Genomic DNA, 24,385 nt, shown 5'->3' on the forward strand with positions numbered 1-24,385 from the left:
AAACCAAAACTTCAGAATGCAAAACCATTTTGCAGATACCTTCAGATAACATTGCTTTAAAAGACACTTATCTCACTAAGCACTGCTGCAGGAAATAGACGATTTTGCACATGTCTAAACGAAGTTACTTTATCAAAGATTTCAATCTATTTTAGAAAGCAAGCAACCAACCACTCAATTTGTGGTACCATATAGAATGATGGTACAGCTGCTAGCATCCATTTCTAACTCAAGTCAAGGGAGGGGGTGGGGCCCATTTTACAAACTACGTGCCACAAAATCTGACCAACCATTAAATGAAACAGAAGAGAATCCTTCACATGTGTGGGATCAGACTTTCTTCTGATTAAACATGTATAGGATTGGGCTGTGTGTGTGTTTTCTACTTCCTTGGAAATTAAAAGGATAAGGCGCAGAGACAGATAGGAGGGTAGCAAATATACTGGGTAGCAGGTGAAGAAAGAGATGCTATCCAGGTAGGGTCGCCATCCATCCCTAGAAAAACATGATTGTCCTTTTTCTTTTCTTTTTCTTTTCTTGGAGAACAGTGTCCCATTGTCCTGTATAGACGTCAAATGGGATGCCTTTTTCACGTATTCAAGCTCCTCTTCTTCAAAACTGCACGGGAGACGGTGGGTTCAGTGGGAGGAGAGCTGACAGTGAGAACAAGAGTTATCGTGGGACGTGGGCAGAGGATGGGGTGGAGCCAACTGCGGTTGCAAAGTGTCAAGAGAAAGGTGGGTTTTTTGTTTTTTGTTTACAAGTTTTATGCCAATCATGTTGAAAAAGCCTCCTCTAGGTGGCTTTTGTAATTTTGCAGAGTAGCAAAAAATTGCACAAGTATAAACCATGCACCTGTTTCCATCACAAACCAAGGAGTGTGCATAATACAAATCAAATGGAGCACTCGTCTCTGCAGATGTGGGAAATGAGTTCCCTTTCCTCGGGCTCCCTAAGCAGTAAAAGTTATTACATCCCACAAGCTGCCACTGTGTTAACTACTACCTAGCAGGGCAAGCACCCTTTGATCTTATCCAACACATCCCTGACAAACAGCAAACAATGCTCTGACCTTGTAACAAATTACTAGAGCAGCATTACCTACCTTATTAAATAAAATAAAATGAACTATACTATATCAACCCTTAAAAATCTGATTCTGTGTTCCAAAGAAACTTATCAGGGGTTCCCCAGCTACTAAGACCTGTTTTATTAGATGACTAATAATGGCCAAAAAAAATGCCCTTCAAAGGAGAGCTCACTCACCAATGCTAATTTTTGCAAGCAACGTACTGTAGGGTACAGTCTAATTTAGCCTAGGCTGATGGTAAGACCCTCATAGGCTTTGATGCATTTACAGCAAGTGGTTCATACATACTAGAATTTAAATAAATAAGCCTCCTGGATTTCAAACCTGTTAATTATATGTGCTTCTCTTTATGTAGCAATTGCACTGTTCTCTTCGTTTTCGTGGTGAGGTTAGTTTGTGTTTGGGGTTATTACTGTTGTATTAATTACATCATATCTACATCTAGCCGGACAGACATGTATCTTATATGATGATAAATGTTGTGTTTTGTTAGGATCAGAAAAAGCAGGAGAGCAGTAATGGTCTCAGTGGCAAAATCAGAAAAGTAGCCAAATGTTGAGACGACATCTCTGCTAGTAATGAATAAGGGATTACGTGCGCACATTGTTGTATTTTGTTTTTGTTTTTTTTGCAGTCCAAGCCAAAATCATGTGACTAATCAGTGATTAACATATTGCCCAGCCAAAGGAATGTACACCACAACCAATGCAAGTACTGTGGCATGATATTTACAGATACAGGTTTTGTCTTGGATTTACACCCATGTCTTTTCAGCTATGTGGCCATTTAGAAATGTGATTCATTGTGTTCCTTCTCACCTGAGGAAGATAACGAAGGTGAACTAGGAATCTGTGTTGCAATTTGATGGCCACAGTTTTCAACCAGAACTTGATTACCTTCTTCATCTCTACCTCTCCTACCTGTTTTAACAGAATAAATGGAAATCCAAGCAAGGGAAATGGGCCAGTGGGTTGGACAGAGGTAGCAGGAAAAGTGGTTTCAGGGTTACCACTGGTTCCACATGTAAAGTAAAGGTAAAAGACCCCTGGACGGTTAAGTCCAGTCAAAGGTAACTATGGGGTGCGGCGCTCATCTCACTTTTCAGGCTGAGGGAGCCGGTGTTTGTCCACTGACAGCTTTTCAGGTCATGTGGCCAGCATGACTAAACCACTTCTGGTGCACAGAGGACTGTGACAAGTTCCAGAGTGCATGCAAACGCCATTTACCTTCCCACCACAGAAGTACCTATTTATCTAATTGCACTGGTATGTTTTCAAACTGCAAGGTTGGCAGAAGCTGGGACAGAGCGACGCAAGCTCACCCCGTTGCGTGGATTCGAACTGCTGGCCTTCGGCAAGCCCAAGAGGCTCAGTGGTTTAGACCACAGCGCCACCCGCATCCAATTTGGTTCCGAATGTACCCATAAATGCCAATGCATCTGTGGTGGCTTTGCTGCTCAGTTTATACATTACAGCAGTGGCAGAGTAAACACTTTTTGTGGCTTTATCCCATGGTACTGATGTGATGTTTAAGGGCTAAGGAAACAGAACCACCTGGAGGGAAAACCATTGTACAGGAAGACCCATAATGATTTGCCTGGCCTGCATCGGGTTGTGCCTTTAAAACTTTGCGGCAGGACAGTAAAGCCATGGAAAACCAGCTTCCAGACCACTGCTGTAACATATAACCGTCACATTTACAAAACTGACAGAAGACTGGCAGAGAGAACAACTTTGCTTACAGCAGTTGGTTAAATATATATATTTGTGTGTGTGCCTGAGGTTGCTCCCCACTGTTTGCAAACATGCCATTTGGATTTATTTGCATGAGCAGAACCTGAAATTACGCACAACACAGCAAATACCTTTTAATGTGTTCAGATTGTGTGCAAAATGTGACTTTTAAATTTTTGGCTTTAAAAATTTTCTGGTGGAGGATGGGGAGACGAACAAAACATGTACATTTACGAAGATACATTGCTTTGGTGAAAGGAAGCGGAACGCGATGTCTAAAATACAAGAACTAAGCCCCGTTTGCAGCCATTTTATACCTCCTATATCTTCACAAAAGTCGTGTGAGATAGATTCTACTGATACCTGATGACTGGCCCAAGTTGGGAAGTGAAAAACCATAAATTAAAACAAAATAATAAATAAATAAAAATTCCTTCCAGTAGCACCTTAGAGACCAACTAAGTTTGTTCTTGGTATGAGCTTTCGTGTGTATGCACACTTCTTCAGATAAGCTCATACCAAGAACAAACTTAGTTGGTCTCTAAGGTGCTACTGGAAGGAATTTTTATTTATTTATTATTTTGTTTTGACTATGGCAGACCAACACGGCTACCTACCTGTAACTGGAACCATAAATGTGAGGCTGTACATGTTGAGGTGATGCTGAACTTAGTGCAGACACCCGATCAGCAGAGCTCTCAGCAGCCCTGAACTCCTGAGCTCAAGCGATCTGCCAGCCTCAGCCTCCAAGAGTAGCTGGATCGCAGGCATAAGACACTGGTTCTTTTGGAGATATCCAAACCGAGACTCACAGCTGCAGCTTTGAAATAAACCTCTTTTTATCTTTATCTTTTTTACTTCTCCACCCATTGCCCCTTGTCATTTGGCTAAGAGGGACAGCGTTTTGGACTTTTGTTCCAGTAACTGGGAGGGAGTGGGGAGAGAAAGAGACAGAGAGAGAACTCTATATGATGGTGAACTAGTGCTTGCGATAAACAAACAAAGCAGTTAAATGTAGGAATCAAGGCATGGACTGTTGGGAGGGGTGTTTGCTTTCCTGGCTTTGTGTGTTTGTGTGTTTAATTTCACATGTCTAGCAACCACCTGCTGCCGCAATTCATCATAATTATTATATTGCTTTAAGAGTTATTCGGGATTATCTTTGGTTTGCAGACACCACTAGGAATGCAACACAATACAGTGCCCATCTCTGTGTTGAAATTATTGCTCAACATGTTAGAAAGAACACTACCTTTGCTTCAACAGCCCTGTCACAAGCAGGCCAGCAACTTGCAAGAAAGAGCTGGTTTGCCCAAGATGTGCACAACTGTACTTACTACATGGCTACAAACCAGACAATGGAGAAAGGAGAATGCTAAGCTTCTCCACCTGAAGTGATCAACTCTCCCAAACAAGACATCTACCTGGCATCCTTGCCGGCCTGACACACAGAAGACAGAGAATCACCATTCTGCAAGGAACCTGACAGGCAACATGTTCCAGAGTAAAGGCTGTCTCATGCGACTCTTGGTGACTAAAGGAGGCCAGCATCCCATGCAAATATGTGTGTGTGTGTGTTTTTGGGGGGTGTAATGCCTCCATTAAGAATGTGGAAAAGGACACCCCTTTTGGAGAAAATCTGATACGCTCTCTACTTTCTACTTTTCGAAAGTAGAAAAGTAGAATTGGAAGGGGTCAAGAGGGTTGTCTAGTCCAATCCCCGGTAATGCAGGAATCTTTTGCCCAATGTGGGGCTGGAACCCACAACCCAGAAATTAAGGAGTCTCATGCTCTACCAACCAAGCTATCTTGTTCTCACTGAAGTGGTAAAGCTGTGTCTGGACAGCACCATTTTAGCCATGGTCTCGCATAAGTAAATGCTCCTTCATGTGAAAAGAAAAACCCTCAACAAGGCTATTATTGCAAAGATAAGTAAATACGTTGTAAAGTGCAAGTATCCTCGTCCAGTACAGCCCCACCAACAGTTCTGCTACATCTTTTCCAGAAATACTTTGTGAATTGCTGGCTTATAAATGAAATCTTATTGGGTGCCAAGAGGTCTAACTATCAGAGTCGGGGGTCAAATTGTGCCTCGGGAAGCCAGCTATTTACAGGGTGCCTCTGAGAACAAGCTCAGTAGGAATTTTCAGCACTCATACATACTAAGGTCCTTTCTCTTCGTTCTCACCCATCCCAGAAAAAAACGTTTAGTCTTATCAGCAACCTCGATTATTTTGTATGAAATAATAAGGGAAGGGTCACATTTTGATGTTGCTAAAACAGCTGAGAGTCAAAAATCCCTACCCAAGCTACTAAATTCCACTGGAAGATTCCAATCAACCTTCAGCTTGCCCTCATATAATAATGCATGTTGCCTAATAATAATTTCTGAAATGTAGCAGAAAGTATAAGCCGAGGGGGGCTTTTTCAGCATTAAAAATGTGCTGAAAAAGTTGGCTTATGCACCCTTTTCTTGGCCATACCTTATTGCTACTACAAATTGGGTCAAATAAGAGGTCTTTTTAGCCAATATTAGCTATTGATTGTTCTGTACTGATTTCAACAGGCTCAATAATAAAGGAAGGACCACTGTAATATCTCTGAAAATAAGCAAATATTAAAATCCTGAGACTGACTTAAGAAATTGCAGTATGCTCCCTGAAAGCTTTTGCTAATGGATTTTTATTCATACGTTAAAAAACCAACAAACACGTGTTAATCTAGCAAAGGTGACAAGCAAAATCAGTATTCAGGTTGAAGAAGCTCAAAAGAATGCACTTACAGCCTATTTCCTATGCATTTTTCATTCAAAATCTAAGTCTCACTATACTCCGTGGGAGTTATTTCTAGGGGCGTATGTGCAGGGCTGAACTCTTAATGCCGCAAAACTATGCAAAATCTGTGCAGTGTTTTTCTGCTCTGTTACAGGTCTCAAAGGCAGAAAGTGCTGGTCTATCTTCCAAACCCTTACATATTTACTCTTCTACTTTTAAGGATTTTAAAGTTTGGAAATACAGAAACTGAATTAACCAGCCAATGGTAAAAAGCCCCCCCCCCCCCCACACACACACTCCCGCCCTCAGACCCCTCTATACTCTTAATGTCTCTAGCTGCATGCCACAGGTAAGCCACATAACTAGACTTACCTCAGGTATTTTTCCAACAGTAGATGCCTCACCAGCAGCCGTTCTGGTGTATGGCTCTAAAGTCAGCTCCAAGCATGGAATACAAAGAGCACTTTTACTCTCCTCTTAGTACATGGAAGGGGTGGGAGGGAAAACACGGTGCAAAGTCCTATTTAAACAGAACATTACAAGCAGCTTCCTAAGTTGCTGGTAGCTCTTATCCCAGTTCTCCTCCCCATGTTTTCAGCTACACCTGTGGAACAACCCATGTAAATGCCTCAGAAAGGGACACAATCTCCTCCCAAATTCTGTTTTCTCTTCCTTTCTGGAGAAGAGAAAGAATGCTTCCCCAATAACAGAAATTGTGCATGGAAGTTGCCAGCATTTATTCCCTGCCTTCTAAGGAGGCACGAATAAACCACGCCCACTTGCCTCTAAAATTCCTGTAGAAAAAGAGGAAGGCAAAAAGAGGGGGAAAGTTCCTTCAATTCAACAAGCCGGCACCTTTGAAGCAGCTGAAAGCTATGCAAGGTGTTGGAAAGCCTATCCCCCTCAGAGTAGAGACTCACCTGTTTCTAAACTTAGTCTCCAGGCAAGGAAGGTGATAGATTAAATAGTGTGTGCTGCATCTGAAGACATTTAATGGCAAGCTGCTATCAAAAGGGTTGGTTTATTATCCTGTGTCTCATTCATTTCTCAATCAAAATGGAAATATCTTAGGTGATTTTGGAATTGTGCCCTATTCTGTTTGGGGTTTTCTTTTTAGTTCTGGAGATTGTGTTGCATTTCAGTGTGTTTATTTGTCGGTTTAAAGTTGTGTTTATTGCTATGTGAATAGTTTATTCACACTTTAGTACACCAATATGAGAACTTTTGAAGTAAAGTTAAGCATAAATAAAACAAACAACGTTTTAATAAACCATCTAAAACACAAAAGTGGGGGGGGGGAACATATCCTCAAATGATGCAGAACATTTTACAGAAGAGGAATATGAAGTGGAATGATTGTTTATTCCTTTGTTGTTGTTGTTCAGTCGTTCAGTCATGTCCGACTCTTCATGACCCCATGGACCAGAGCACGCCAGGCACCCCTATCTTCCACTGCCTCCCGCAGTTTGGCCAAACTCATGCTAGTCGCTTTGAGAACACTGTCCAACCATCTCATCCTCTGTCGTCCCCTTCTCCTATCAATTTTATTCCTGTCAATTACTAATTGCTAAGTCAACTAGCATTCAAGGTGATATGCAGAAGATACACCAAAAATATAAATACGCTGAATCTGAAGGTATCTGAAGAAGTGTGCATGCACACGAAAGCTCATACCAAGAACAAACCTAGTTGGTCTCTAAGGTGCTACTGGAAAGAATTTTTTATTTTGTTTCAAAAATATAAAATTATCAGTTAAAACCCACAATAAAATACCTGTATATACAAAATGCAAGTCTAAGACAGATTTTAAGTTCAAAATTACAATGATAGGAAGTGGGGATCCCCAATAAAATATTACTGCATCCCAACCCCAAACCGAAATATTTCTGCTCAGGACTCCGTCTACCAGGAAATGAAAGTTTTATAATACTATTTAGGGCTTGTGGAGTAGGCAAAGTTTCAGCAGAGAAAGGGGACACCATTTCCTTTTCTGGACCCCTAAAATGTTCCTGCAACTATACAGTGCTATAAGATAGGAAGAGGAAGGAAATACTGAGCCTGCACACAATTTCTCTGCTGCCATCAGTAAAAAAAAAAAGTTTCCCTTTGGAATTTTTTGTCGCTTTGTGGTGTGGAACAATTTATTTGATTGAGGAAAGTTCTTTGAAATTTTCATTGCCAAAGATTAGGAAAGAATATACTAGATCATGACTAAACAACTTGTTCCTCCCTAAATGTTGGGCTGCAACTCTCATCATCTCTGACCACTGGCCATGCTGGCTGGGGCTGATGCTTGTTGAGAGTCCAGCAACTTCAGAAGAGCAGCATGCTGGGGTACTCGAGTACCAGATCCAGCCATGAGCAATGCATGAGTTGAAAGGAAATTCCATATTGCACCTCCCATCATATCACATACACAAAACATCTTTGATGATGTGGAGCAGGATGCGCAGATCACAGCGCACCCTGTGTTTCAGGCATAGATCGTTAACCCAGAGACAGAGTCACAGAGTCCCCCGTCTACTGTCACTGATCATCTGCACATCAAGGATAAGGAGAGCTCCAAAAACACTATTGGACTTTCATCTCTCTAACTTGGTGCAAAGCATAGGAGTCTCATGAGTAAGCTTGTCTTGCCTATCAAAGCTTGGTGGGTGGGAATGCCAACCCATTGGGACAACTCCAGTTCTATTACAGCCTTCCCCAGACTAGAACTTGGGCCACTGCTTCTAGTCTGGCTAGCTTAGCCTGGCTAGTCTTTCCTTTCCTGTCAACCAGCCCAAATCTGCTGTGACTCACTGCCAGCTGCTGAGACGGCACCTTTACTCAATCATCCTTGTTCTTAAGTAACAAACTCTGTCATCATCGTGGTATGAGCAACAGCCAATATAAGCAGTAAAGGAAGAAACAACTCTTCAACTTGTCATCTTTTAAACATGTCTTCTTGAAACAAACACAAATAATTCAACAGAAAGTTACCGGTATATTCAAAGTTTCAGCAATGTAATATGTAAATTAATTGAGGAAAAAAGTAATGTTGAAGTTTGGGGATGTAGTACAAAATTAGCAGCTTCAATTTATCATATTTTGTCTCCCCGCTCCCACCCCTTTTCATCAAAAGAAGGGAGAGGCTTGAAAATATACAGTACAGACTTAGTAAGACCTACCCATGGGGAATGTATTGACTCTGAAACAAAGACACACGCCTGATACAAAAGTAGTCTAATTGTACAGAACTCTACACCCAAGTTATTTTAAGAATCGGTCTTTGTTAAAAAATGGTTGCAACTTGGGTGTTTCTCTGGCAAAGTCATTTTCAGATATGTTGAGATTCTTGATAAATTATGACATCAGTGTGTTTAAAAATCATAGCATTTGAAGACTGAACATCTATATTTAGACGGGGGGGGGGGAACACTCAGTAAAGTTTAGCCCAGCATTCATTTGTATTATTTGCTTAAATGTTTTTAGAATACAGTGGTACCTCGGTTTTCGAACGTCTCCGTTGACGAACATTTCGGTTTTCAAACGCTGTAACCTGGAAGTAAATGCTTTGGTTTTTGAATGTGCCTCGGAAGTCAAACATGAAACGCGGATTCCATATTGAGTTTTACGTTTTGAGGCTTCCGTACTGAGTTTTCCATTTTTGAGCGTTTTGGAACTGAAACAGTCTTCCAGAATGGATTACTTTCGAAAAGTGAGGTACCACTGTATAATGAATTCGTTAAAATTAAACTAATTTAACTACCAGCCACGTTCAGTATTTATTCATTACGGCTTGACTGAATATAGAACTAAAATCCCTGGACTAAAGTTGCTTCCAAATGGGGGGCTCCTAGTGCTACCCAAAACTTGTTCATCCACTGCAAGCAGAATTACAACTGACTTTTCACGCAATCAGGATTACTGTGTTTTTTATTACAGGAATATGATAGCATAATAAGAAAAAAATGCATTATACTGCTATTGTGTTAACTGCATGCTTCTTTAAAATGAAAACAAGGCATACCACACCATAATGCTAACTGCATGATCATACAATACTGTTAATTTTTGAAAATGAATTTAGAAACTTTCTGGTCACTGCTCAAACGAGAGCAACCAGAAATGATTTTTTAAAAGCATTTAAAAAAATATCATAGCATTATGGTGGCATAGCACTGCAGGTCTTTCATTAAAACAGCCAGCAAAGTGTTCTAGTAACCAAAAACAGGGTCGTGAAACGACATCACCTGCAAGAGGTTATAATGAATGTGTGCTAAGTCATTGTATGTTCACTTTTCTAATGTGTCACTGACCATGTCAAAACCCCATCCTTTTAAAATGCCAAATGATTAGCACTAAAGGTACCTAAACGTGTAGATATGCACTATTCTTCTGTTCTGGAAAGTGGTCCACGTTTCTGTAGTCTAAGGAAAGACAAAATAACCGCAGGGAAAATAGAATCATAGAATCATAGAGTTGGAAGAGACCACAAGGGCCACCTAGTCCAACCCCCTGCCAAGCAGGAAACACCATCAAAGCATTCCTGACAGATGGCTGTCAAGCCTCTGCTTAAAGATCTCCAAAGAAGGAGACTCCACCACACTCCTTGGCAGCAAATTCCACTGTCGAACAGCTCTTACTGTCAGGAAGTTCTTCCTAATGTTTAGGTGGAATCTTCTTTCTTGTAGATTGAATCCATTGCTCCGTGTCCGCTTCTCTGAAGCAGCAGAAAACAACCTTTCTCCCTCCTCTATATGACATCCTTTTATATCCTTTTATATATTTGAACATGGCTATCATGTCACCCCTTAACCTTCTCTTCTCCAAGCTAAACATACCCAGCTCCCTAAGTCGTTCCTCATAAGGCATCGTTTCCAGGCCTTTGACCATTTTGGTTGCCCTCTTCTGGACACATTCCAGCTTGTCAGTATCCTTCTTGAACTGTGGTGCCCAGAACTGGACACAGTATTCCAGGTGAGGTCTGACCAGAGTGGAATACAGTGGTGCTATTACTTCCCTTGATCTAGACGCTATACTCCTATTGATGCAGCCCAGAATTGCATTGGTTTTTTTAGCTGCTGCATCACACTGTTGACTCATGTCAAGTTTGTGGTCTACCAAGACTCCTAGATCCTTTTCACATGTACTGCTCTCAAGCCAGGTGTCACCCATCCTGTACTTGTGCCTTTCAATTTTTTTGCCCAAGTGTAGTACTTTACATTTCTCCCTGTTAAAATTCATCTTGTTTGCTTTGGCCCAGTTCTCTAATCTGTTAAGGTCATTTTGATACATTTTTAATACAATGAGGCTGCGGTTGTCTGGGTACTCCATAAAAAAGAGTAAACAAAGAATTGCAATTCTAAACACCTAGTGTGGAAGCACTTTAAATAAGTCTGCAATCCTACACATAGATGCCTAAGAGTAAATACCACTGATTTAAGAGGAACTTATTTTTAAGTAAGCACACATGCAGTTTTCCAGCTGTTCTTAATGTTCCTTTAAAAGTGTAAAAGATACATAAAGCTCAATTTGTATTATTGAAAAACTAAGAAACATCACATAGAAGCAGCCAGTAGCATTTTTAAAAGCAGTCTCAGCAAGTTAAATTAATCCAAATATAAAACGAGCAAATCAGACTTCAGCATTGGGGAATATTAGAAGAAAATTATTTGTAGTTCACGGCTATAATCCAGACAGGCAGTTATGAACCTCTAAATCCAACAGATGAATCATGGACTGCAGCCCACAGCTGAGATGTCTTGCAACATGATACATTTAAAATATCCACAACCAATAAAGAATGACTAAGGTTTTGTGTTTTTAAAGCAGAGCTTCAAAAGTTGCAAAATAAATAATACAAAAAGCAGCCAACACTTTGAATATCAAGTTTCTTTTGTCATGTAAACATAAACTCACCTTAAGTATGGTTACAAGATAGCATTAAGCCATAACAAAGAATAGATTAAACAGAGATACTGACAACTATTGATACTGACTATATAAACTTCATAACCTGTGATAACAGACCTGTCCAGCTACTAGGATATACAGTATATTCACATAAATCAGTCTGCATTATCAACACCAGCTTTAAAACACTGGAATTTTAGTGTACCCAATCTTCTTAATGCAGTTAAATATATTTATCACAATGCATTGAATGTTCAGCTTACCCCAAACTCGACACATGTTGATTCTTCAACACCACCACAATATAAATCCCTAAAACATACATATAGACGAACTGACCATCTCGCCTCATCCATTGCTCTTCAGCTAATTACATCATTAAGCCTTCCTATTTATAATCCCACTGCTGGACCAAAACAACCTAGATAGCACATTTACAGATTTGGACGGTCAGTAATCCTGACATGTCTGCTTCAGCTAATTCCAGAAACTGCATTAAGCAGCCTACATATTTCATGGTAGCTCATACAGAATAAAACAAATCAGAGCAACCTGATGGGTTGCAATTGAAAGTTTAAAACATTGGGAACTGCTAGTAATGGAAAGATCTACTTTCTGCTACGGAAACCTCTACTTGCATGAGATTAAGTATGCATCTAAATACTTTGACAATAGCATTGAAGTAGCCCATGTATCCCTGTGCTGAAGGAATCTGAGTGTTCAATCAACTGCTTCTACTGTTGGAGATTTTTCTTGGAACCAACAGGCGCTGGATGCAAAAAGAAGCATCGTGAACAAAGGTGTATTGAGCAGGCTGGAGGCACAAAATACCAAAGAGATAGCAGCCCAGGAAAGGCTTTGGGAAACAAATGCATTCAACCATCCCTTTACTCGGGCGAGTAAACTGTGGAGGGGACAGAACTTATGCATGTGGATGCAGATGTTCCCAATTTCAATTCTGGGTACCTCTATTAAAAGAACGAACAGGAGGGGGTAGGCATTAAAAAAGGTGAAATGAAATAAAGGCCTGGAATCATAAAGCAATTTCAAATATTTGCAGCATTGTTAAAAGTCACCACCTTTTGTTTCAAACTTAACTCGGAACCATCTCAGATGTTTCCATTTTGGGGAGCTGTTTATTAAAAAGTTCTCCCATGAGAAAATCCCACTCATTAGGAGCTGGGTGAAATTTGCCACCTCGAAAGAGGGATATGATTTGCAAACAGGAATACTGCCCCTAAAAGAGTTCAGCATCTCAACCAGGGTTAACGCTTGGCTTGATGGACATGGAGATGGATGCTGTTCCAAGCTTACAGAACAAAATACTGGAAATCAAGAGTGAGAGTAGAGGACCAAGGCGACTGCAAGCATATGAGCCTGCGCAGAGAGCACAAGGCAGGAAATGAGGGCAAGAAAAAGTCAAGGGTGGAAGGATGAAAGCCCTTAAGTGTTGGCTTTAAAAGTAGACGTAAAGCAGCAAACAGACAAGGATAGCAAGAGACATGCTTAGGAGGAGGAAGACACCTTTACAGCAAAAAGAAATATATTCTCGGCACAGGAATTTTTATTTGAATAGGGAAAGAAGGTGGAAAGCCAGTCCAACCAGAGTAATTAAGATGGCGGAGCACAACAGACTTAGCATAGAAAGGAGAGAGTAGAGCAAGCTCAGCAAGGTCAACCAAAAGGCCATCAACGGGCAACAAATCAGGAGAAAGATCACCTGCCATCTGGTGCCCATTGGAACTGGTGGGGCAGAAGGCAGGAAAGCTAACAGCAGGTGGCACCAGAGTCACTGACAAAGCAGAGCTGACCAGTTCTTGTTCTGTCCCCCTCCTTCTCTCTCTACTAAGGGCAACAGTGAGACTAAGGAGGAGGAAGCTCACAGCCAGTACCAGCCCTGGGACTGGGTGTAAACAAGAAGGCAGACATGTAAGGGCTGGCTGACGGCAGACCAAGGTTGAGGTGGCAGTGCCCCATTTGTCCTAATCAACCAACCTCCATTGCCTGCTGCCTTACTCTCAAAGTCAACAGAAGATCAAAACCAGAATAATGGGCAACATTCATTTTGAAACACCAAGATCAAGGTGTAGAATGCATTCACACAGGAAGGGGCTGAGCCAATGCCAGTGGCTGCAGTTAGTGAACAACTGATATAAAAAGTTTTCATAATAAGACACTTGTTATCCACAAATTCAGTTATCCAAACAAAGAATTATGACCAAACCTCACTACACAGCTGATTCTGATATCCTAACAGCCAGAGATTGCCCACTTCCTTACTTTTTTGTGGTTTGCTGGTCAACAGCAGTCACTTTCAGGAAGGAACTGTGGAGAGAGATTAGACAAATCAGTTCCTCCCCCCCCCCCCCATTTCTCTTTTGCTGGTTGGGCCAATGCCATTTTAGGAAGAAACTATACTGCGACTGCAGATCAGAAATATTCCTGTAGGAAATAATGGAAATCTGCAGCTTGTTATATGAATGCTCGTCTAACGAACAATTTCCTGGTAAAAGCGGGACCTGTGTGTATACTAATCCACGTTTGTTACTTCTCTAAAATTTAGCAGAAAGCTTGGAGTTTATTGAATTGGATGTCACTTGGACAATTTGGAATTGAATGAAATCTTTATTTTAGCTCTGATTGTGTAAGGAAATTTCACTCATGCAAGTTTCCAGGTCTCAGCTCAGTATGCATTGTAAGGAAAGATACAGAAGATATCATCACTAACTCTTGGTAACCAAAAGACAGCTTACCAGGAATACTCCAGGAGGGTTACTCAGCTCCCGCTAGTGTACAGTACAGTACTGTACACACTACATTAGTGCCACAAAACAGAGCCAACAGCACATGCTCAAAAGGCACTCAGCTCAAGGTGCTAGAATTTTTATGGAGGGGAAAAAATAACATCCTTAACTATCACATAGTACACTGTGCATTTCCTATGTGGAAGAGGGGTTCTCTGCGCGACCTGACATAGTCCTTTGAAAAGGTACCAGAGCCTTAGCAGAAAGAGTTGGCTCCAAGCAGGATATTGTGAAATGCAGAAGGGCAAGTGTAAAATTTAAACCTTTCGAAGGGGGGGATGGGAAAGCACTGCAAAAGATTTGTTTCTGGACCCCCCAGCGTCACAGCACAGATGACCAGAAGGAAATGAAAGAGTTTAAACACAGAAAGGACATGTGGCAAGTTGGACTCCCAAAAATCTTCCTAATTCTTCTCTTGACTTGGCAGCTTGCCTGCCCAGCATCCATCTCCTTCGGCTGAGAAACAAAGCACCCCACAGATAGGTGCCTGGGACAGAAGGCAAGCAACCTCAGGCATCCAATTGTGGTGTTTTGTTTCCCAGTTGGAGGAGAGCAGCAGCAGTAGCTGTGTAAGAAAGGAGGGACAATAATTGACAGGTTGGTGTTTGATTGGTTGATATTGCTAGAGACCCACATTAACTGACAGCCTGAATTCACTGGCATGCTCATACAGTCTTTTTCAAAATACAGTGGTACCACGGGTTAAGAACTTAATTTGTTCTGGAGATCTGTTCTTAACCTGAAACTGTTCTTAACCTGAGGTACCACTTTAGCTAATGGGGCACCCCAATGCCGCCACACGATTTCTGTTCTCATCCTGAAGCAAAGTTCTTAACCCGAGGTAATATTTCTGGGTTAGCAGAGTCTGTAACCTGAAGTGTCTGTAACCTGAAGCGTCCGTAACCCAAGGTACCACTGTACTAACATTACAAGTGAGGCCATACCAACTTAAAAATCCCAGAACTCAGCAAAACCTCAGCAAAATTGTTTTAACAATTGCTGCCCATTACAGGAAGAGTTAGTATAGTTGACAGCTTGGTAATCTTAGACGCCGCCTAATGTTTTTCATTACACAAATGCCTGGTTTTTGGAAGTTCGGAGCAATCCACTGAGATTATGATACTCAGCAACCAAAAGGTATTTTGGACAAACACCTTTTCTTTGCCTCATTAAACTGCCTCAGGTATGGGTAAGGCACCGTCTTGCTTCTTTCATCTCGTTTGGCCTCCTAGTGGCATGGCAAAGAGACAAATTAAACACTGAAGGGCAAGCAAGCTCTGGTGAATGCCGCTTCCTTGCTCCCGGGTGTCTCGTGGCCCAGATTCTTGTAGACCAAAAATCATCTTTAGATGCCTGAAGAATTTTCACCACAAGCCCGAAAGATACACAGTTATGACTTTGTATTCAGTTGTGAGCATATTCACACACATCAGCAAACAAGGTTTTTGTCAATTCTGTCTCTGCACCCCATAAGAGGAGCTCTGCTGAATCAGACCAAAGGTCTGTCTCGTCAAAGCATCCTGTTTTCACAGCTCATCCTGTGGGCATGAGCATAACAGCACTCTCCTGCTGTTGTCCCCCTGAGGACAGGCATTTAGAGGTTGCTCAGTTGCTCCTAATCCATATATTTCTGATGGGTAGAAAGTCTATCAATTAGTATTTCTAGTATACATTTTTATCCTACTTTTCCCTCACCCTGCAAGCTGTATGCATGGTTCCCACTTTCAACCTCATTTGTTCCTCACAACGACCCTGTGAGGTAGCTTATATAGAGGAGTGACTTAGCTTCATGACTAAATGAGGTGTTGGACCTTCAGTTTTGGTGTATATGGTGACCACAAGCTAGACATCATCATCAGATATTATTCTTATTATAGCAACTATTATTAAAATTTTAACAGAACAACAACAAAGCAAACCACATCCAAAGTCACAGACTACATGTTACATATCAGTAAACTAACTCAGTGCCTTTACCTAATTGGGCATATTTATTTCTTGAGATTCTGGTACAAAATCTCTTGTTTAACGTGAGAGCTCACAATTAAACCAAAGAATCCCTCCATAAGGACCCCTGAAAAAGAGGACGAGCTAGATTCTTTATATAGTGGGCTTATGTGAGATCACAAATAACTGACCGAAACTCCTGAGTTTATCAAGCTTTCAAAGAAATGTATCAACAAGGTTTAAATTTAATTTAGGCCAATTTTAGGGATTCCATACACACCCTCCATGTTAGTTAATATTTCAATTGGCTAAAATAACCCCAAAGGTGGCTCGGAACACCTAGAACCACAAAATTAAACCTGCATACAATACATCTTGCTGGCCAAATAAAACTACAGTATACAGAAACTTAATACAGATTTGTTTAAAAAAAGAAACAAATACCGGTATATTCAAACCAGCATCTAGCTATGCTGCCACCTAGTGGGTTATGGATAATAATACCCTGTTTCACTCACGTGGAAAGTGATTCATAAGCAAATAATAATGCCTAGGCATGTATAACTGTGACCAGAGTTGTCACTTCTGACTTCTGTTGTTTCAAGAAGGATAACTCCCACCAGGAGTTGTTTCTGCCTTCTGACACATTGTGGTCAGAAAAGCCACAGCTGGAGAAATTGTCTTTACCTATGCAACTCCAAGCACTTTCGCAGGAGCTAATCCTAAGAGGGCTGTCCCTGGCCTACCTCAGGCCTTAACTTTCTTTCCTCTTTCTAAGCTGCAGGTTTTTCACACTTATATAAGGCCCTCCAACTGCCCCTATTTTTCAGAGCCAGTCCCAGATTTATAGAAGCTGCCCTGGTTTATTATTTGATCCCGGAATATCCTGCTTTTCCTTTGGACATCCCTATTTTCATGTTGGAGGGTAAGGAGTTAACCGAAGCCCGAGCCAAGTAATTATACAACCTTTAGAAGATATCTGAAGGCAGCCCTGAATAGGGATTTTTTGTGTTTTTGTGTGTGTAGCTGCCCAGTGACTGGGCCAACCCAGTCAGATGGTTGGGGTATCAATATCAATATCAATAATAATAATAATAATAATAAGGATGTCCCTGTTTTCATTGGAGAGCTCCAAGGTAGTGCACATGCTCCCCTGTGCCTATTTTATTCCCAGAACAGCTCTGTCAGTTACGTTAAGTTAAAAGTAATTGACTTGTTCAAGATCACCCAAGCAGCTTTGTGGCTAAGCACACATTTGAACCTGGGTCTTCTCAGTCCTAGCCAGACACCACTACACCAAACTTGCTTTCAAATGGGCCACAATATGGGTAACACCATAAATATTACAGCAATAGTTCCTTTGCACTGGCTTCACAAAAAGATGCAATCACCACACTCACTTGAAAAGGAGTATTTTTTAAAGGCAAAAAAAGAAGTAAAATAAACCTCATGGAGTTATTCCAAACCCCCACGTTATTATATACTCATAACTCTTTTAAAGAGTCACCTGAAAATGTAACAGCATACTTTTAACTTAGGTTTGGAGGTTTTTTTGTTTTGTTTTTTAGTACTCTTTGCACTTTGCCTTGCCAAAATATTTCCAAATTATAGAGGAATGCAACTGCTCCCAACACACACATACAAACCAGAGCACACTTGCTTTAGCATATTACTTAAACTGTTAAAGCTTCATAAAAATGAGGTAATTGAGCTAAAATGTGTCAGGGCATCAACCAAGCTGCAAACTATTTCTAGTTTTTCCTACCCCAGGGGGGCAGTCGTTCTGAGAAGCAGAATCTACTTTGTCAAACAAAAAATTCCAAAGCTCAGTGTTAACTGTACTGCCTTGCCAACTCACAACTAAACTTCAGTCTCTCCAGTAAAAAGGTTGTTGAAATAAAAAGCTTGGGCAAAAAAAACAACAAAACAAAAACAACCCCAAACCCAAACACACACACACACACACACACACCCTATAAGATTACATTATGACTAAACTGCACAGCCAGCTACTAATTGAGGTCTTTTGGAAAGAACATCTTAAGAAAGCAATGATCAGCTGGTAAATTAATAACAGGAGCTCCTAATCACTGGTGCCAGGATTTTAAAGGCCTGATTCAAATCTAAGTGAAGTCAAGGGGAAAACCAGCTAACTTCAGGGATGCTATATCAGATCTAATTCCATTTATACATATGCTAAAGAAAATATTATTTTCCAGGGTAACTCAATGAAATGGGGCTGGACAATCTTACGAAATGTATTTTTAAATACTGTAAACATAGCACAGGAAAACGAAAGAAAAACTTACAAGGACTGACCTTAAAAATTGCACTAAACTGAAATTCCAGGTGCATTCATGTGCCCATGTCCTCTTGCTGTGCCCTCAAGTTTTCCTGAAAATTCCTTCAACTACTGTATTATGGTGTTCTGTGTTCCTATCACCACCCTAGGATAAAATTAATATGGATATGCTTCTAAACCTAGGCTGAATGAGCTGAAATTAACCAGTGGGTTTTAGGGGTGTCCTACCAAACTCAGGTAGAGAACATACAGTAGAGGGAAATTCAAAAGGTAGGGCCACGAGGCAAACAATGTCATTTTATTTATGTATGGAATTTCTATCAGGGTGGGAATTTCTATCCCAAGGAGTGGCAGATAGCTACTCATAGACAATTCCAAACTGGGCAAAGATTTTGCACCGGCCCTAATATTTATTTCATAGAATTGGAATATGGGAAAATGTGTGTGTGTGTGTGTGTGTGTGTGTGTGAGAGAGAGAGAGAGAGAGAGAGAGAGAGAGAGAATATGAATATCCCTTCGCCTGCTGAAGAAGCTAACAGATTGCTGTATTTGACAACTTCCCTAAAGATGATCAGTCCTATTTTGCCAAACTGCCTAACATGGGTGGTGCTTCTTTTGTAAAAAGACCCGTCGAAGGGACTTGCAGCACAGAAACTAACTTACATATGGCACCTTTACATGACTTATTGTTTTTTATTTTTCAAACGTGGCCACAACACCTGGGGCAATGCTGGTTCCCCAACTTTCCCATATCCTTGTTCTCTAAAGACTATTAACCAAGAATTCTTCACACACATGAAACGGGGGTGAGGTACAAAGTCAGCTTTCACCTTCAGTGAATAGTTCAGAAGTGGAACTGCTGACCAGTTAAGTCCAAGGGCTGCCCAAGGCTTCTCTTTGTTGCTGCTTCTTAGAGCATACAAAGTCTTCTACATAACAGCTTCTATATTTTGCTAGGATATTAGGAAATCAGAATACACACATCACAGAATCTCTTCACACAGTATACTATTCTCTGCAAAGCCACATTTTGTTTTGTGTTTAACTTAGCATCTTGTTCATGCCTACAATTATCAAATATAACATCTAGGATATTACGAAGCTGTTTTAATGAACAATGTGGTTATGTGTCCATCCGTCCCCAAAGATTAAAAAAGCTTTCCTATTATAACAGAAGACAGAACCTGAAAGACTTGTTCTCACATCCCCTGGAGACCATAAAACTAAATACCCACCGCATATTTTTACTTGCGTCATGCCCAACTGAAATACTGGACAGTACACAAATTTTGATCTCCATCACATGCAGGCACACAAACAATCATGGGAACTTGGGAGCTTAGCTGTACATCTGCTCTCTGTTTATTGTTTCTAGAACAGAAACATCTTCCTTTTAAAATAAAATGCTTTTTATTTGCACAAGATCAGATAAATACAAAAAGGACGAAAAGAAATATTTGGAATGCTATTAATGAATGAGTACTTGGTACCTCTGAAATACAGTTGCCCACACGCATCTGCATATCTCCTAAAGAGGAAAATTAGTCTCCAGTATACACAGAACCTGAAAACAATAGAATGTATTATATATTCCCAGACTGTGAGGAATATTCTCAAAACAAACCACCCAGAAAAGAGGCAAACACAGGGGTGAAGGAATAATCTTTTATGTGCTACTCTAGGAATTGTTTTCAAACCAAAAGAGCAACACAGCATTCTCCCCAGCTTCAACTACTATATGGGATTTATAAACAATTCAGTACTGTACTTGAATTTGTAATCAATAGCTGTATGGGGAGCTAGTTTCAGGCACCAGGCCCGTTGGTGGCAGACCAACTCTGTGTTACCAAGATGGCTGCAAGCATGACATGAAGCCTGGCAACATCAACTCTGCCATGTAGGCATCCCTTGCAGATGACTCCAGTACCTGGAGACAAGCAGTCAAGTTGTGTATCCATAGCAGTGACCAGAGGAGGGATGGCCGCTGGGATAAGAAACACTATTGCACATCTGCATCAGTGCAACTGGATAACTTCATCTGCCCCAGCTGCAACAAAATATGTCTCTCCTGCATCTGTCTCTACAGCCACAGCAAGCGGTGCAACCTTCCAACAGCTTGCCCTCTCCCCCAAAGGTGCACATTGTCTCCCAAGATGCCAACAAGCAACAGCAATTCCACCCCTAGCAACCAACCTGTGCTCATTTGCATTGTTAATAGCATTTGATAAATCAGTACAGTGAAAATCTTCAGAAGTAGTGTTACAAGACTAACCGTATCACACCATAAAAAAATTCCTTCCAGTAGCACCTTAGAGACCAACTAAGTTTGTTATTGGTATGAGCTTTCTGAAGAAGTGTGCATGCACACGAAAGCTCACACAAATAACAAACTTAGTTGGTCTCTAAGGTGCTACTGGAAGGATTTTTTAAAAATTTGTTTTGACTATGGCAGGCCAACACGGCTACCTACCTGTATCACACCATTACTGGCAAATCTCCTTTATCATGCTCCCATTCTTCCCATTGTAAAAACAAGCAAGCAAGCAATGCAGAAAAAGGCTGTAGGTTCACTTGATATTTTGACTTGAGACACACCAGGCGAAGTTGTCAGTGACTCGTTGCCATTTGCCACTTTTAGAGTACCATTTGTTTCAATTAAGACCATCCCAGATGCTGGACAATCTTGAGGCATTATTTCTATTTTTGGCAGAAGCACATTGACTCTTACTAAAAATAGAGCTTCCTGCATGACAATTGCATCAGATTCCTGCATGACAACTATAAGTATACCAAGCCCACCAATTCATGATTTTGTTCTATAGCTGTCGTTAAATGTTTCCTTAAAGGAATACTTATTTTCTCCGGGATCTGTGTTACCCTCCTTTCAAACTGTAAGTTTGACTACTTTCCTATGAAAGAAAGCTCAGAAACTAAAAACATGCAATAGAAAGTTTTAACAGTTAAGTGTGTGTCATATTCCCTTGGCAATAATGTGGAATTTCCAGTAGGCATTAATACTCTGTGTGGGTGCATCACATAGAATTTTTTCCTGCCTGGTTTGGAAGGGGATTCCCATGAGAAGGGGAACCCAGGACATCTTAAAGACTAACTAATGATTGCTCCCAAAATTATCACCACTAAACTGCTTCTGGGCTTTGTGACATGGCAAACAAAACCGCAAAAAGCAACACAGATGAAAGCTCCCTCACAGTAGTTTGTCAGGTGATAAATTCTCATATTTGTTTTATTTTATTTATTTATTAAATTTGTATACCGGGTAGGTTACAACAAAAAGCTACAATATAAAAAGCACAAATTGCATAACAAAAAATAATAAAAACGGTTAACAACACAAATGAACACAAACTAATAAAAAATACATTCTCCGACAAGTCCCTAAACAATACCACCCCAGCCCACAAATACAAACTACAAAGTAACGTATAACATTCAAAAACAATTTTAAACAACCCCACAGTTTCACTACAGCAAGTTTCAAACAAGCCAGCTTCTAAATCTAGGTACTAATGCTGTCTTAAAGATTCAACACAACCCCTTGTACAGACAACACAGCAAGCTGTGATGAAGCAGAAATAGAAGCTTCCAAATTTGTTTTATTTACTGTATTTAATGAACTTATATACTGTCCTATACCCGGAGGTCTCAGGGCGGTTCACAGAACAAAACTCATCCTCTTGACTGCACTAGAAATGGACAAAGGAATGTGAGCCGAAGGTTCAAAGTGGCTCATTCCTGCTTGTGTACATCGTAGTGAACATATGAAAATCTCTTCTACACTGCACTATTAGGGGAATGTTGTTAGGTAGCGATAAGGCAGTGTTTTTCAACCACTGTTCCGCGGCACACTAGTGTGCCGCGAGGTGTTGCCTGGTGTGCCGTGGGAAAAATGGAAAAATTCAAGAGAATTACTTTATATATAGTCAATATAGGCACATAGTTAATTTTTTTAACATTTTCTAATGGTGGTGTGCCTCGTGATTTTTTTCATGAAACAAGTGTGCCTTTGCCCAAAAAAGGTTGAAAAACACTGCGATAAGGGATGGAGCTTTCTCCATGGTGGTGCCCCACTTGCAGAATGCCCTCTCCTTACAAGCACAATAAGTGCCAACATTGTTATCATTTCAGCACCAAGTCAAAATTTGTTGGTTGTGTTAATTAAGTTACACTCGGGGTAGACGTACTGAAACCAGTGACTTGACTAACAAAAAGTCAATGGGCCCAACTCAGAGAATGGCTTAGTCAGATGCAACCAAACTTGTTTGCCTGTGAATTTTACATGTTCGTAAGCTTGACGTTGTTTTTAGCTGCCTGTTTTTGATTAGCTGGTTCTACAGTTGTGTATCTATATTTTGTTTTATGCTGGGTCCCACCCAGGTTGGTATCTGTGCTGATGGACAGCAAGTAAATCCTTCAAACAAACAACCGAAACTTATGGCTTAACATAATATGTAAATACAGCCATTGTTTGGGATCTTGTGCAATTCCTTTTGTTTCTCACTGATTAAGTCCTCTTTCCACTTTAACCCTGAGGAATTAAAGAAATTATACACAACAGATAATGTTTCACTAAATATTTGCCCAGAGTTCTGCTGATATCCTGGGGAACATCTATAATCCGAAAACAAACTCATTCAAACCCCACCCTCTGTATACAAATACCTATGGATATTCCCAGAACTTCTTAAACATCAAAGAAACAAGAAATAACTACTTACTTGTTTTGAGATAGACCATTAGTATTGTCTATTCCAAGATGGGAAACCTGTGACCCTCCAGATGTTGTTACACTACAACCACCATTATCCTTGTCCATTGGCTATACTGGCTGAGGCTGATGGGAAATGGAGTTCAATAACTTTTGGACAGCCATAGGACGCCTGTCCCAGTTCTATTCAGGTTGGCCCAAGCTCTCCAGGGTCTCTTTCAGCCATGTTACCTGACCCTATTTAACAGGCAAATTATCAGGAATTACACCTGCAATCTCACACACAAAGAGCTATCCCTACCGAGCTCTATGCTCATCCGCAGCCATTTTACCAAGTTAAGAATATAGTGGCCCCTCTCATTTCCCTGGTGACATAGCCTATGGAGAGGCTGGCAAATGTTGCAGCAAATAACAAATGGGTGAGAAGGAACAGAAATAACAGACTGAACCCAGTTGTAAACTCTTGTGTTCTTTTGAAGAACACACAACACTTATTCTGTAACCAGAACTAAGATAAATTTTATGCAGAACTAATGATTGGTAAGCTGTTCAAGAGCAAGATTTGAGCCAGGAGGTGGCATTTTATATGCAGAAAATCATGAGCATTAATTTTCTGTCACAGAAAGAAAAAAATGTAAAATCTTATTTTTAATGGCACTTTAAATGGACATATGGTTTTCTTTTATTTTTAAACACCATGGTGAAAGGCTATTCAGGCCACATTATCCAGAAGCTAAATATGCGGTATGCTGTTGTATTCTAAAGCAGATGCTGTTTTTGAAGATGAACAGCAGATAAATGCAAACCAAATGTCTGACAAGGAGCAGCTTCAAATTATGCAAATATAGCGTGATCATAAAAGGAATAAGGATTCTTCCTAATGCCTATTTAAAGCTGACTCACACAGATGTTTCAAGTGGAAAACTCTGTCCACTGAATGTCCATGCCAAAAGGGTGTTTCCCACAGATTATTTGCCCATAGCACATACAGTTTTAGATTTTGAAAATTAATAGGGAAATTAATTAAATTGCCAACCACGGTTTCCAACTGCAAGGCTCTTTACCCTGATCTTTGAAAACAGAGATGCATATTTTCAGGACCAAGCCTATTTTT

The 24,385-nt window shown here is 40.5% G+C and overlaps 1 protein-coding gene across 3 annotated transcripts in view; it reads right to left on the reverse strand.

Annotated features, from left to right (window-relative positions):
* The window catches only part of COBLL1 (cordon-bleu WH2 repeat protein like 1), an 81,149-nt gene that overhangs the window by 34,289 nt on the left and 22,475 nt on the right, over window positions 1-24,385 (reverse strand). Inside the window, exon 1 of one of the 3 annotated variants that reach the window (XM_033166197.1) lies at window positions 5,970-6,141. The exons of the other annotated variants lie outside the window; for them this stretch is intronic. The gene's annotated coding sequence lies outside the window, so the exon portion shown is untranslated. Of the gene's footprint in view, window positions 1-5,969; window positions 6,142-24,385 lie in introns of those variants that run through there. 3 annotated transcript variants of the gene reach the window in all.

Source organism: Lacerta agilis, chromosome 1 (genome assembly GCF_009819535.1).
Source record: "Lacerta agilis isolate rLacAgi1 chromosome 1, rLacAgi1.pri, whole genome shotgun sequence".
In the NCBI taxonomy this organism is placed as follows: domain Eukaryota; kingdom Metazoa; phylum Chordata; class Lepidosauria; order Squamata; family Lacertidae; genus Lacerta; species Lacerta agilis.